Here is a 14,119-nt window from a genome sequence, read left to right as displayed (position 1 = left end):
TGGCAGGCGACAGAAGGGAAACACCATTTTAAGCACCACCAGTTTGGCAGGCCTTGTTTTTCCCCAGCCTCCTGTGCAAACGAATCCTGCCTGCCCTTCTCTGATTAAAGCTAGTGATAAATTCACAGTGATAATGAAAAGTTCATGGTGAGCTGATGATAGGTTCACAAATGAGAAACTGTTTTGCAAGTAGGCCCCAGACGCTTTGGGCTATCTCCGCACTAATTTGTAAGAAGTTGCCTTTAACAATTTATTAACTCTTCAATGTAATTCAGGGAGAACCCACCTGAAGAATAAGCTCTGATGGGCAAATTGATTTTTGTTTTTCTCACTCATTTTAAAATGCCATGAAATTACAGAAGCACAACAGGGAATAAAACATCTGGAAAGCCTTCTATGTGCTACATTTTTTATATCTGGGAGTTTGATACAACTCACCCCTTCCACTGAAACTTAACGAAAGGATACCTTGATACACAATGCCGCAAAACCAAATGCATGCTGTATTTGAACATGACAGCTTCCTTTGCATTCTTAGTGAAGATGATCCAGGTGTCCCCTTCATCATTCTGTTATGCATGCTCAGGCTGGCTTTGAGCACAGCCGTCCATTTATAGGAGGGCTACTGAGAAGAATGTGAGAGAGGAAGAGGTGAGTTGACCAACTTTATTACTGCTGGGCACAATCCTATATTAATATTTCACTTTCCGTATCTCCTTCCCTGGTAAAAAAAGAAGAAGCAAAACTCTCAGATTATTCAGCATGCAAGAATCCTTGATGCCATGAGGCATTTAGTGTAAAGCTCTTAACTCTCTCTGTCTCTCTGTGTGTGCTTCACACCAGGTACGGAGGTAAGGTTTCCCACTGCCTTCATGTTGAATTGAAAAACTGTTAGTGATGGAAGGGTGATTATCAAGTATCTGTAAACAAACCCTGCTGGTTTGGTGCCGACCTACAGAGGTGATGTCACCACTTCTCTGTGGCTAAAGCTGTGGTGTTACGGGATGCGCTCATTAATTATGGACAGGTGTGTTGTGCTGGGAATTGTGCACCTGCCAGAATGTGACAACAGCCACCACATGTGCAGACACACACACACACACACACAGAGAGAGAGAGAGAGAGAGAGAGAGAGAGAGAGAGAGAGAGAGAGAATAAAACTGTGATGGGCACCTGCATTTTGTAATGACTGCCAAGTCCCCCATGGCAAGGGAAAGAATAAGGGAGTCAACCCTACAAAAAGAAAGACAAAATCCTGAATCAGCTAAAATGAAACTACTTCAAATGCCACATTCACACCGTCCATTAAGAGCGCTCTGGTGCCACTTTAAACCATCATGGCTCCCTCCAAAAGAATTGTGGGAGCCATACAGTACAATCTCATCTTATGCGCATTTAACTGTTGTGATTTCAGCCATAAAGTTGAAGGCTGGCGAGTTAAATGCAAGAAAGGCAGAGCGCTTAAAAGCTCCTTTTGCACCAGGTTTTCCCAGCATGAAAATAACTTTTAAGCCTTTTGCCTTGCTTGGCTGTCAGCAAGCCATCTCTACTCCCATGAAACCTTGTGGGGCTCTCCAAGTTCCCTAGCCTTTCGGAGCCAGTGTGCCGAGTGGGTCTTGCTAAAAGGATGCATTTGACACTGAGTAGCCATGGGTGTGTTAACATTTGTTGTTGTTGTTTAGTCGTTTAGTCATGTCCGACTCTTTGTGACCCCCTGGACCAGAGCACGCCAGGCACTCCTGTCTTCCACTGCCTCCCACAGTTTGGTCAAACTCATGTTAGTAGCTAACATTTGTTACATTTGTATAATATATGAAACATTAATTTCCCTTTTGTTGGGTGTCCAGAATGTGAGCAACATTATCATTAATACTGTAGTAGGGGATCTTTACAGAAACCCAGTGTGCCTCATCAATATGATGGGCATCCACAATTTATTCGTGGTTCATGTTTTTGTATACACCACTTAGTCCTAATGCAAACAGTCCACATGAATCTCCCTGTTGAGCAACTCTGCGAATTCCTACTTTGGACATTGATACCCATGAATACTGGAAGCCTGCATGACTCACCATGCTCATTGTATTCATGCATATCATGGATGTGCAAAGTTCCTCTATGGCATAATTTTAAAATCTGTTGGTGCTCTGAGCCTAATTATGGGTCAGCAAATCCCACTGTGCTCTGCAGGGCTTACTTCTGAATAAACATACAGGTTACATATGCTTCAGGTTACAGACTCCGCTAACCCAGAAATAGTACCTCGGGTTAAGAACTTTGCTTCAGGATGAGAACAGAAATCGTGCTCCGGCAGTGCGGCGGCAGCAGGAGGCCCCATTAGCTAAAGTAGTGCTTCAGGTTAAGAACAGTTTCAGGTTAAGAACGGACCTCCGGAACAAATTAACCCGAGGTACCACTGTACTTAAAATTAGGCAGTAAATGTGCAGTTGTGTTTTTGTAGGTAAGGCCAGTCTTCCTTCCTTCCTTCCTTCCTTCCTTCCTTCCTTTCACAGGAGCTACTTGCGAAGTGGTGCCATGAGAGTTTTTCAGGGTGGTGTCAAGGTCAGGGCTACAAAGCCACACTAAGTGGAGCACTCAATTGACTCTGCTCCTGCACTCACACAGACCTGAACTTGCTCCCACCCTGCCCCACACCTGAAGCACCCCAGTGAGCTAGTGGGCAGATCTGCACTATACATTTAAAGCACATCAAATGCACATGACTTCCCCCAAAGAATCCTGGGAACTGTAATTCCCCTTCTCCCAAAGCTACCATTCCCCTTGACAAACCTACAGTTCCCAGTATTGTTTGGTGGAAGCAATGTGCGTTGGGTGTGCTTCAAATGGGTGGCTATGCGCAATGACACCACTGTCAGGAGGATGGGTGGCCCCCGCTAAGCAATATTTTAGACTTCATCCTTTTAGCTATGCCACCTCTGCTGTTTGCATGACAGAAGCGCCTGAGAAAAATGTCACATCAGCATTTCGTCTTGAAACATTTGAATGGTAATTCTCTCCAGTGGCAGTGATTGATGGGCTGGGGCAGGTAGTAGTAAATGGGCACCACTGCTGGATGTCAGCCAAGAGGCAGAAATCTATCTGGCCTTAAATTCCCAGTGGGGATTGCATGCTAACGGGATATAAGAGGAGCCTGGTTGCTTCTGCGCAACTGTTGAATTACCAGCAGTGCTTAGCACATGCCAGTCACACTGGATGCAGGCTGCCTCTCCAACAGCCATGTGCCTGCATGCAGTGGCATAGCAAGGTCAGGTGGTACCCAGTACAAAAATATTTTTGTCACCCCCCACTGCAATTTTGGGGAACATTGCCCAGAGTTGTTGAGCTTTTTGGGGGGAGAGCCCCCCAAAGTTTTGTTGAGCTTTTCTTTAGGGAAGGTTGGGCACGAAACAGATACGCCCGCCGATTGCACTGTGTCAGGACCACCAGCTGGGGGTGCCAGTGCTGCCCACCGATCGTGAAAATCTGACTGCAGATCGTATAATAACGCCTGCCGGGGATGCAAGCGCCACCCACCAGGGGTTGTGAACGCCACTCGCCGGAGAGTGCCAGGCTGACCGATGGGCATATTTGTGCAATCAGCAGGCGGATTTTCACAATAACAAGCGCACCAATTGCGAAAAACGGCCTGCTGGGGGGTACGAGTGCCACGCCGATCCACCTGGGGGGATTTTGTCACACCCTGTAGGCATGACATCCGGGGCAGACCACACCCCCAGCACCCCCTTGCAATGCCCCTGCCTGCATGATGTGCTCCTGCATCTGCTACAGGTATGGAAAGCTGCCAGTGGCAATGACCAGTTACTACCACCTGCCTCACTGGACTACTTAGTCTTAGCCATGAGCTGAGCTAAAATTACTGGAGTGAAGAACCAGTGGTATCCAGATGTTTGCTATAGACTCCAACTCCCATCGTCCCTGACCATTGGCCATGCTGGCTGGGGCTGATAGGAATTGGAGTCCAACATCGTATGAAGGTTCAAGCAGCTACGCTATTCCGGCTTTTGGACTTGCACAACACCAGTGAAATGTACACAATCATGCAAGATGGGAAAGTTTTAAAATCTACCCTTTCAGGGTTTTGTTTTGTTTTGTTTTTTTAAAAAATAGTTTTCAGGGTTGTAGATTGTGTTTGTTTTCTGAGTAGCCCAGAGAATATCCTCTATGAGGTGGCTGTATACATTCAGTTAACAAAATGGATACTGATAAACAGGTGTGCTGGCTCTAGAATCTCCCTGGTGTGTTTTTTAAAAAGGATATATATAGATATGGATAAGCCAGAAACATTTATGTAACAGCAACAAAAGAATACTGACACACTAACATTCCAGCAACAATGCAAGTTTTAGATGAAAACAAAATTGTCTGGGATTACCTCCTAAAGCTTTGGTTACATAAAAAGCAGAAGAACAACAGGAAATCAAAGGCGAATGAGGTTTCGTTACATAAAGTAATATACAAAGTTGTACTTGGCGAGTAATCTTCCTGTCTTGTGCTGTGCAAAGGATGTCTGCAGGTCTTTCAGTCACAGCCTTCACAGTAATGCCCCTTATTCTGAAATGCAACAAGCGAAAACTTCAACAAATTGGCATTGAAAAGGATTTTGAACGCAAATCACATTCAGAGTTGTGTTGCCTTGTTCTCAGGATACCATCTTTTTTGTTATTTGCTATTTATTGAGTTTTCTTTCATTATACAGTTACAAATTCACATCCATATTTTCACTTATATTTAATGTATAACAATCCATACCCTGCTTACTTTTTCTTCCCCAGTGACTTCCCACCACCACACTGCAGCTTCTTATATTTACATTCCATTTTCTATTGTGTTGTATATCTTGTTATCACTTTTGTTCCAAATAAATAGCTTGTCTATCTGAGTTTTTACTTTGCGAAGTTTAGTCAATACATACCAAGGGTTTGAATTTGGAACAATGTTTTATCATATATTCTTCTACATTTCCCCATTTTTTTCTGTTTCTGGTTTGATTGTTTTCTAATTACCGCTGTCATTTTAGTCACTTCAACGTACTCGTGTAACTTGTTTTGCCAGTCCACCTTTGAGGGGACTATGTCCCTTTTCCAATTCCTGGCAATTATCATTCTGGCAGCAGCTGTGGTGTAAAGTAACACCTTTTCCTTATCATTAGGAATACCAATTGACAAGATTCCTAATAAGAAAGTTTCTGGTTTTTTCTCAAATATGATCTTAAGCATCTTTTTGAGTTCGTCATATACAGCGTTCCAAAACTTTTTGATTTTCTCATATCGCCACCACATGTGAAACATTGTTCCTTCCCCTATGTTGCACCTCCAGCAAGTATTAGATTTTAATTTATAGATTTTAGGTAGCTTACTTGGGGTCATGTACCACCTATACACCATCTTCGTTAGGGTTTCCCTTATTGTGTAGCAAGCTGTAAACCATATATCCTTTCCCCACAATTTTTCCCATTCATCCATATGGATGGGGTGTCTGACCTCTTGAGCCTACTTGATCATCACCTCCTTTACCTCCTCATCCTTTAATTCCTATTCCAATAGCAAATTATATGTTTTTGATAATAATGGTAATGATAAGACCTATTCTAGTTTCTTATAATATATTGTTGTCAAGCCATCTGGGCCTGGAGATTTTCCTGACTTAGCTTTCATAATCGCTTACTGTAATACAGGCATAGGCAAGCTAAGCCCTCCAGATGTTTGGGGACTACATTTCCCATCATCCCTGACCACTGGTCCTGTTAGCTAGGGCTCATGGGAGTTGTAGGCCAAAAAACATCTGGAGGGCCGAGTTTGCCTATGCCTGCTGTAATTCCATCATTGTTATGGGTGACTTAAGTTGCTCAATTTTCTAGTTTGTTACTTTCAGAATTTTCCTCTGATTAAAATATTTTGTTATTTCTTCTTTGTCTTCTGGTCTTCCCTGATATAAGTCTTTAAAGTATTTTGTGAAACTTTTAAATATTACTTTCCCTTCTTCTACAAGTTTCACAATTATTTTTCCTTTTATTTTTTCTTTAAATGTCACACTAGCATTCTGCCTGGCTTATTCGTGAATTCAAAGCTCCTTTGTTTCAACCATTTTATTTTGTTCTCAATCTCATAATTTAGAAACATGGAAAGCTGGTTTTGTAATAATTTAATTTTTTGCTTAGCAGTCTCAGGATACCATCTCATTAGTCTTCTACATGCCTGCCTGCAGTACAAGGGAATGAAAAGGTTATCAGATTAGAAACAGTCAAGACAAGATACAGACTGCAGAGGAAGCAAATGGAAATATTCTACACACATACATGGGCACACACTCATATGCACACACACTGTTAACATTTTCTCCCGTTTTAGGCATTTCCCTAGAGAAACTCTGTTTTCTATGGGTTCAAGCCACCTTATTTTGTGGTTGTAAATTGTTTTAATTTGTTTTCAATGTTGTAACCTACCCTGGGACCTTAGGGAGAAGGTAGTTAATAAGAATAAGAAAATGCTAGGAATTTGAGGGGCGTATGCTTGCCCTGTGGAAAGAGGCAAAATGAACTGAGTTCAGTTAAGGTCACATGGCCCTTTGAACATTGCCTCTACACTCCTATGGTTATCGTTTGTCCTGATTTCTCGGATGATCTGTGAAATTCTTAGGACACTACCTTCATGTTCTGAGTACAATTTGATTCCTGAATATAACCCCTCCTCAGACACTCCAATTTAACAGTTCAGAAAATATGTGACATAAGAGTGAGCATCATTTTCCCATTACCATTTTTTCCTTTGCCTACAAACTCACGGAGTGCAATTGCCTCACTATAGCAAGAAGCCTGCTGCACTTCTTAAGCCTTCCTGTGTGTTTGAGAAAATGTTCCACCATTTTTTTTAAAAAAAGAAAAGTCACCATGCAGAAACCTAGGTTTCAGGGAGAAGGGCTTAGCCTAGTTATTTTCCTCTGACATGTTAATTTTCTTGGTGCAAGGAATATATATGAGTCTCCACCTGCAGTTTGAAGTGGCATAGCTTACATCATGGACGGGAATCCCTTCAGAAGTTCTTGAGCTACAGTTCCTATAATCTCTTACCATTGATCACGGTGGCTTGAGATGGTGGTAGTTGGAGTCCAACAGCAATGGAGGACCACAGGTTCCCATCTCTGACTTCGCTAAGGTGGTCTTGCGGGGAATAACTCTCTATCTAAAGGTGTCCTCTATCTATAGGGATGTCTGGTTCAAGTCTGGTTTAAAGACAAAGAACCGAAAGAACAGAAGGCCTTGAAGTTGCCCATCAACAGTGAGTGCTAGGAGAGCAGGCTGAGGAGCAGCCACAAAGTGGGCCACACTTTTGTTTCCCACTGTGGCGAGATGTATTGTAGCTCTATTCAAATTGCAGGAATTATTTCTGAATCTGCACCTATACATATATATTAGCCTAGGCAAATGATATGAAAATCGGCATCCTCTTGTTTTGGCAATGTCCTTTCCCTTTTAGGGTGATACCTAGACAGAAGCTCTGAAAAAAGTAAAAACTTCCATGGAATGTGCAGTTTGGGAGAGATGTAGCCAAGCAGCACACAAGACATTTGGCATTATGTTATCATCTACAGATGCAAACAGAATGCGGACACAGCACCAAGGTGCTTTGTGCAAATGTGGCCCTGGTAGGGAACAATAGAAAAGAGACAAAAAAAAGACAGTGCTAATCTGTGCTCAGCTCTTAGTGAAGTATATACTTTGGAAAGAGAACCTCCAAAGTACCTTAACCCAGTGTTTCCCAAACGTTTTTGGGCAACGGCACACCTGTTTACCGGAAAAAAATCTCGCGGAACACCACCATTAAAGCCCCGCCCCGTGACGTCAGCACGCAGCGTCACGCCGGGAGGGACGCACAAAAGTGAAAGTTTTTTCCCTCCCCCTTGCCGGGGTGGGAGGAGGCAGCAGAGCGAGGGACTGAGGGACGGCGGCAGCTGAGGCGGCAGCGGCTGTTGTGGTGGCGGCGATAGCGGGCGGAGGAGGGGGCGGCGGCGGGGCTTGAGGAGCCGTCGCCGGGAGTTGCTGCTGCTGCTGTTGCTGCTGCTGCCCGGACATGCCGGCCTCCTCCTCCTCCGCTGTCTCGCGCTCCTCCCTTTTGCGCGCGCTGCCCCGCCGCTCGGCACCACCACCGCGGAGCCGCCCCCGGCTCGACGCGGATCCTCGCCGCCGCCGCCTCTCGCCGCCCGACTCGCCCGCCTCCCTCCCACGGCACACCAGCCGATGTCTCACGGCACAGTAGTGTGCCGCGGAACACCGGTTGGGAAACACTGCCTTAACCTATACAAATCATATTGATCCCCCCCCCCCCCGCATTGCGGCTTCATTCTGGAGAGTTTAACTAGGTCAGCATCCAATTTATTTCCCTAACTTTCTCCAGCATCAAGCATTTTCTCCATAATGACTTGCACAGAGGTTCGAAATAACTTATCTTTCAGGTGAGGAAACTTAAGTAATAGGATTAGATTTTCGATCACATGTCCCTTTCTGGTGCCTCTTCAATAAAGGCCTCTTTCATTTGTTTAATTCAATGGCTACAAGTAACCAGGGATTCAGATTCTCAGATGTGCTTTTTTTGGTTCAAAAGCCTACATTGCTCAAGCAGGGAGGGGGATTAATTATCAATAGGTAGGCAGGAATATAATATGTAATCCCGAGAGGCTGGTGGTGAGATTCAGTGCATTTCAACAAATCAACACTTCCAAGAATTCATAGCAAGTGGGGCCTGGACGTGTAGGGAAATTTACATGTGACTGTATTTAATTGCACTTCAGAGGAGATTTGATCTACCCAGCGACAGATAATTCTGGTTTAAAGCCTTTCAAGATTGATTATTGAATTAGTTCACGAATGCATGAAATTTTACATAGTAGTTTAAAGCACTGAAGGGGTGGTTCTCACCAGAAATTCCCATAACCAACTGGGGCGCTTACATAGTAAAGTATGCCATTAGGCTGGAATGTTAAGACAAAAATCTCATCAATCATTCATCTGGATGAAGATCACAGCAATAGATCAGTTTGTACCATTCAGTACATTCTTTCCATCTTCAGAATTAACTTGCCCAAAGCCCTGAAGGATATCCTAGCGCTGGAATGGGCTGCACATGGGTTAATAGCACCCCCTGAAATATTTCAGTGTGCACCACAAAGGTCTTAGCAGAATGTTGAGAATCTCAAGATTTATTATGTATAAATCCCCAGTCTTTACAGATGTCAGGATAGATAATGTGGTCTTTAACCCTGTATTTGAAAGGGAGATCGACTTTTCTTATCAAACTTGTATCTGGGCTATATCCATTCAGGGAACATAGGAATCTGCTTTATACTGAGTCAGACCAGTGGCTCTACAGAGTTTCTGGAAGTCTCAGATTCAGTCTCCAGCCTCTCCAGATGTGGCTGCAAATTACTCATGTCTGGCACCCAGAAGAACCATGGCTAGGAAGTGCAGCATGGACTATTGGCCTGACTTGATGAAATAAAACTTCCTTATCGTCTCTCATGCGCTCTTGCAATATACATATAACACTGAAAATTGTCATGGATGAAAATGACCCTAGTTTTGTGCAGCAGTTTTTAAAAGTGTCCCACAAATTCAATAAGAAATAAAATATGCCCCCCCAAAAAAAATTAATGCAAGCTTTTTATATCATTCAGATTTCCCCCCAATATATAATCTACTTTGCGTATACAGTGATACCTCTGGTTACGAACTTAATTCATTCTGGAGGTCCGTTCTTAACCTGAAACTGTTCTTAACCTGGGGTACAACTTTAGCTAATGGGGCCTGTGATGCACAATTTCTGTTCTCATCCTTGGGCAAAGTTCTTAACCCAAGGTACTACTTCCGGATTAGCAGAGTCTGTAACCTGAAGTGTTTGTAACCCGAGGTGTATGTAACCTGAGGTACCACTGTATTATGGAGAGCTGGTGGCATGAATTAGGAGGAGGAAATGGATTTCTGGGAATTACTGTGCATACAGGACCTGAGCTGCACTTCCTAGAGTCAAGTACAGATCGGAATATAAGTACCCTTCAGGTTTTGCTCCTCTCCAAAATCTGCAGTGCAGTTCTTTCCTCAAAAGTACCCAAATGCTACAAAAATGTTTATTTTATGATAAAATATGTTTAGAAATGCATGGACTGAAATAAACGATGTATTTAAACACATACATGGTATTTAAATATACATTTAGTGATAAAGTAGTATTCTTGTGCTGACATATTAATGTACAAACAGCAAAGCACAGACTTATGAATGAACCAGTGTAAAACTGACATATACCAGAAATGGATTTCCATTGAGAAAACTATATTGCTAAGGAAGCATTTGTCCCTTTGAGTCACATTGGTAAACAAAATAGTTCAGCTATATTCTTATTTTTCTTCAATCCTGCCACTTAGTCATTTCCATTAAGCATTTTTGACACTTCCAGGATAAAGCCTAACAATAAAAAGTGCCAACGGTGATGTTGTGGTGCAGATGGTCCCACTTTCAGTTTCTGACATCCCTGTGCTCCCGCAGGAAGCAAGCCCTTCTTGAGATGTGGATGCTCTGAACTCTCTCCACAGTAGGCTCAGGTGTAAATATGTGCAAGTAGACCATAGTTCAAAAAGACACAGCAGTCTCCACTGTGCCTGATTTCTGAAGGTAGCACAAACCCTGGTTGAGTGCCAAGACCCCTGGAGGCCAGTAATAAATTTTAAGCTGATGTAGAAACACAGAGAGCTGAACTTAAGAGTGGGGAAACGAGGAGAAAACAAAAAAACAGATTTGCCCTAGTACTGATTCACCTGCTGAAGGCAAATGGTCTACTGTGGATGGCAGCAGTTGTCCAAAGTCTAAAGAAAAGGGAAGTCTTTCTTATTATCTTATACCTGATCATTTCACTTATGATATTCTGCCTGGGCATCATGTGCTTTTATTGTTGACCTTTTAAAAAGCATTCTGAAACACTTAAAACAATCTAAATATAGGAAAGGTAAAGGGACCCCTGACCATTAGGTCCAGTCGTGGTTGACTCTGGGGCTGCAGCGCTCATTTTGCTTTACTGGCCGAGGGAGTCGGCGTACAGCTTCCGGGTCATGTGGCCAGCATGACTAAGCCACTTCTGGCGAACCAGAGCAGCGCACGGAAACGCCGTTTACCTTCCTGCTGGAGAGGTACCTATTTATCTACTTGCACTTTGACGTGCTTTCGAACTGCTAGGTTGGCAGGAGCAGGGACCGAGCAACAGGAGCTCACCCCGTCGCGGGGATTCGAACAGCCAACCTTCTGATCAGCAAGTCCTAGGCTCTGTGGTTTAACCCACAGCGCCACCCGCATCCCAATCTAAATATAATTACAGTTAAAATGTCTTTAATATATATATATAAACAACTCCACTTAAAAACATTATTTCATCCAGTGATCTCAGGGCTGCCAGGAGCATGTGTGCAGATGAACAAATGTCTGACTTGATCCAACTGAAATTTGAGCACAGGGGGAAATGTGGTTTTCCCCACCTTCAAAAAAATAAGCTAATGTTCTTACAGGAAAACAAGGTGTCATTGATGTTCAGTAGAGCTAACGGGGAGTGGGAGGAACCACACATTTCTGAATAACCGTATTCAGGAAACAAAAAATCATTTGAGAAAGCGTGTTCTCACTAAAAGAGAGCACATGTTGCGGATGGGGCCGAACAAAACTCCACTTGGTTGCCAGGCAGTATTAGATTCAAGGGGCCTGGAGCAGATTGGAGGATGGTGTTACTGGGGTAAATTTGATGTTGCCAATTTAGGGGTGGGATCAGTGGTTATTTAAGCAAGGTCCACAGCTTTCTCTTTCTCTTTCGCTGTGGACATCGGATCACATGGAGCACTTGGACTGTCTGGAGGACAGTGATGCAAACTTCTCATTGTCTGGTTACATTTCTTTATTTCCCCCTTCTTTTAATCCTCTTTAGTCCCTTAAATAATTTAATTCCCGTTTTTCCTGTTCGATTTCCCACCCCACCCCTTACCCTGCCCTGTGGGAAGATTCTCCCTGTATCTGTGGCTTGCCTTTCTTTCGCAAAAAGGTTTCCCCCATTTCTCCTGTTGTAAATTGTGGGGCTAGTCAGGGCTGTTCCCAGCTTAGCTGGAATCACTTTCGTTTAGCACCCCCGAAGGTTGGCTTTATTTGAGTGTGTGCAGCGCTGTTGGCCAAATTTTAATCTAGCCTTGGGCGGGAGCACTATTTTGAGTTCCTTTAATATTGCTATGAGACTAAGATTCTCAAGAGCAGAGGCATGGAGCCCTATTCGGCCTGCGCATAACTTCCAAGCCTAAGTATGCTACAGGTAGCAGTTAATTGTTAAGTCTCTGACCTCTCTATAAGAATGTACCTGCTTGCAGGCTCAGTTGCTGCTAATGTATATCTGAGGCAGACAGAGGGCGGCAGAGGCTCTCTGTGCCTCCAATGACTATGAGCACTCTGTATATGCTCTTGAACTATGCTGTTTCTGAACAAGTTTATTTTCTTTAAGTTTGTTTTGCCCTGATAGTGGCGACTGCCATTTTAGAGATGAGCCATGGTGGCTTAGTGACAAAAGTGTAGGACCTAGGACCTGGGAGACAGGGTTCATATCCCCCTCTTAGCCAGTTATATCAAAACAAAACAAACTGCTCCTTTTGGGCTATTCTGTTGCTGGGTAGTTCGGCCCATTTGTGAAAAAAGAACTTTGGGTTTCTTGAAGGGGTGCTTCCCTCTAAAAGGGCAAGCAGGGGTACCTGGACAAGCTGTGGGCTGCCTCAACTCTGCTATTTCACTGGAAACATTTATGCCTGGCCTAGCAGGTGATCCTAGGGTTTTGCCCTAGAATTCGATGGCCTGGAAGCGTTTCTGGCCTGAATAGTGTCCCCATGTGGTCCATGAAGCATTGGTTTCACCAGTTCCTTACATTGTTTAGTTTTTGCGGACTATGACTGGGCTTTTGCAAATGCCTCAAGAGCTTGCCTCTCCTGCAGGGGATGACTTGTGGACGCCCCAGGTGTCTTCTTCCGGAAGGAAGCATCTTCGAAGGCTGCAATCCAGGAGGAGGGCAAAGAGGAGCAGGGATCATGATTCAGACATCACCTTGGACCTCTACAGGGGTCAGGGTGAGGCTGTCCTGGGTCTTTAGGGATCATCCTGGATAGCTCAGCTGGTCAGCGCATAGTGCCGGTAATGCCTAGGTTGCAGGATTGGTCCCTATATGGGACAGCTGCATGCTCCCCCATTGCTCTACCTGGACACTTAGGTCCAGTGTCGAGGGCCTTTTGGTGGTTCCCTCACTGCGAGGGATGTAACAGGCGCCACGTTTGCAATATGCAAGCGGGAGAAAGCACCTTTGTGTGCCCGCACTGCAGTTTGCTCTGTGCGTTGCAGGGCACAGCGCTGCACGGGCTGCATTTGCATTGCATTGCGTGAGAGATTTGCATTTGCATTGCACAGAGGTTGTGTGCATTGCACAGAGGATGTGAGTGCATTGCACAGAGGGTGTGTGTGCATTGCACAGAGGGTGTGTGTATTGCACAGAGTGTGTGTGCATTGCACGGAGGGTGTAGTGGCATTGCACAGAGTGTGTGTGTGTTGTTGTTTTTTTGCATTGCACAGAGAGTGCATTGCACGGAGTGTGTAGTTGCATTGAACAGAGGGTGTGTGCAGTGCACGGAGTGTGTAGTTGCATTGCATGGAGGGTAGTTGCATTGCACGGAGTGCGTTTTTGCATTGCACGGAGTGTGTAGTTGCATTGAACAGAGGATGTGTGCAGTGCACGGAGTGTGTAGTTGCATTGCATGGAGGGTAGTTGCATTGCACGGAGTGCATTTTTACATTGCACGGAGTGTGTAGTTGCATTGAACGGAGTGTGTAGTTGCATTGCATGAAGTGTGTAGTTGCATTGAACGGAGTGTGTAGTTGCATTGCATGGAGGGTAGTTGCATTGCATGGAGTGCGTTTTTGCATTGCACGGAGTGCGTTTTTGCATTGCACGGAGTGTGTAGTTGCATTGAACGGAGTGTGTAGTTGCATTGCATGAAGTGTGTAGTTGCATTGCATGGAGTGTGTAGTTGCATTGCACAGAGTGGG

Source organism: Podarcis bocagei (assembly GCF_964188305.1).
Source record: "Podarcis bocagei genome assembly, chromosome: 12".
NCBI classification, from domain to species: Eukaryota; Metazoa; Chordata; class Lepidosauria; order Squamata; family Lacertidae; genus Podarcis; species Podarcis bocagei.
This window is presented reverse-complemented; position numbering follows the sequence as displayed.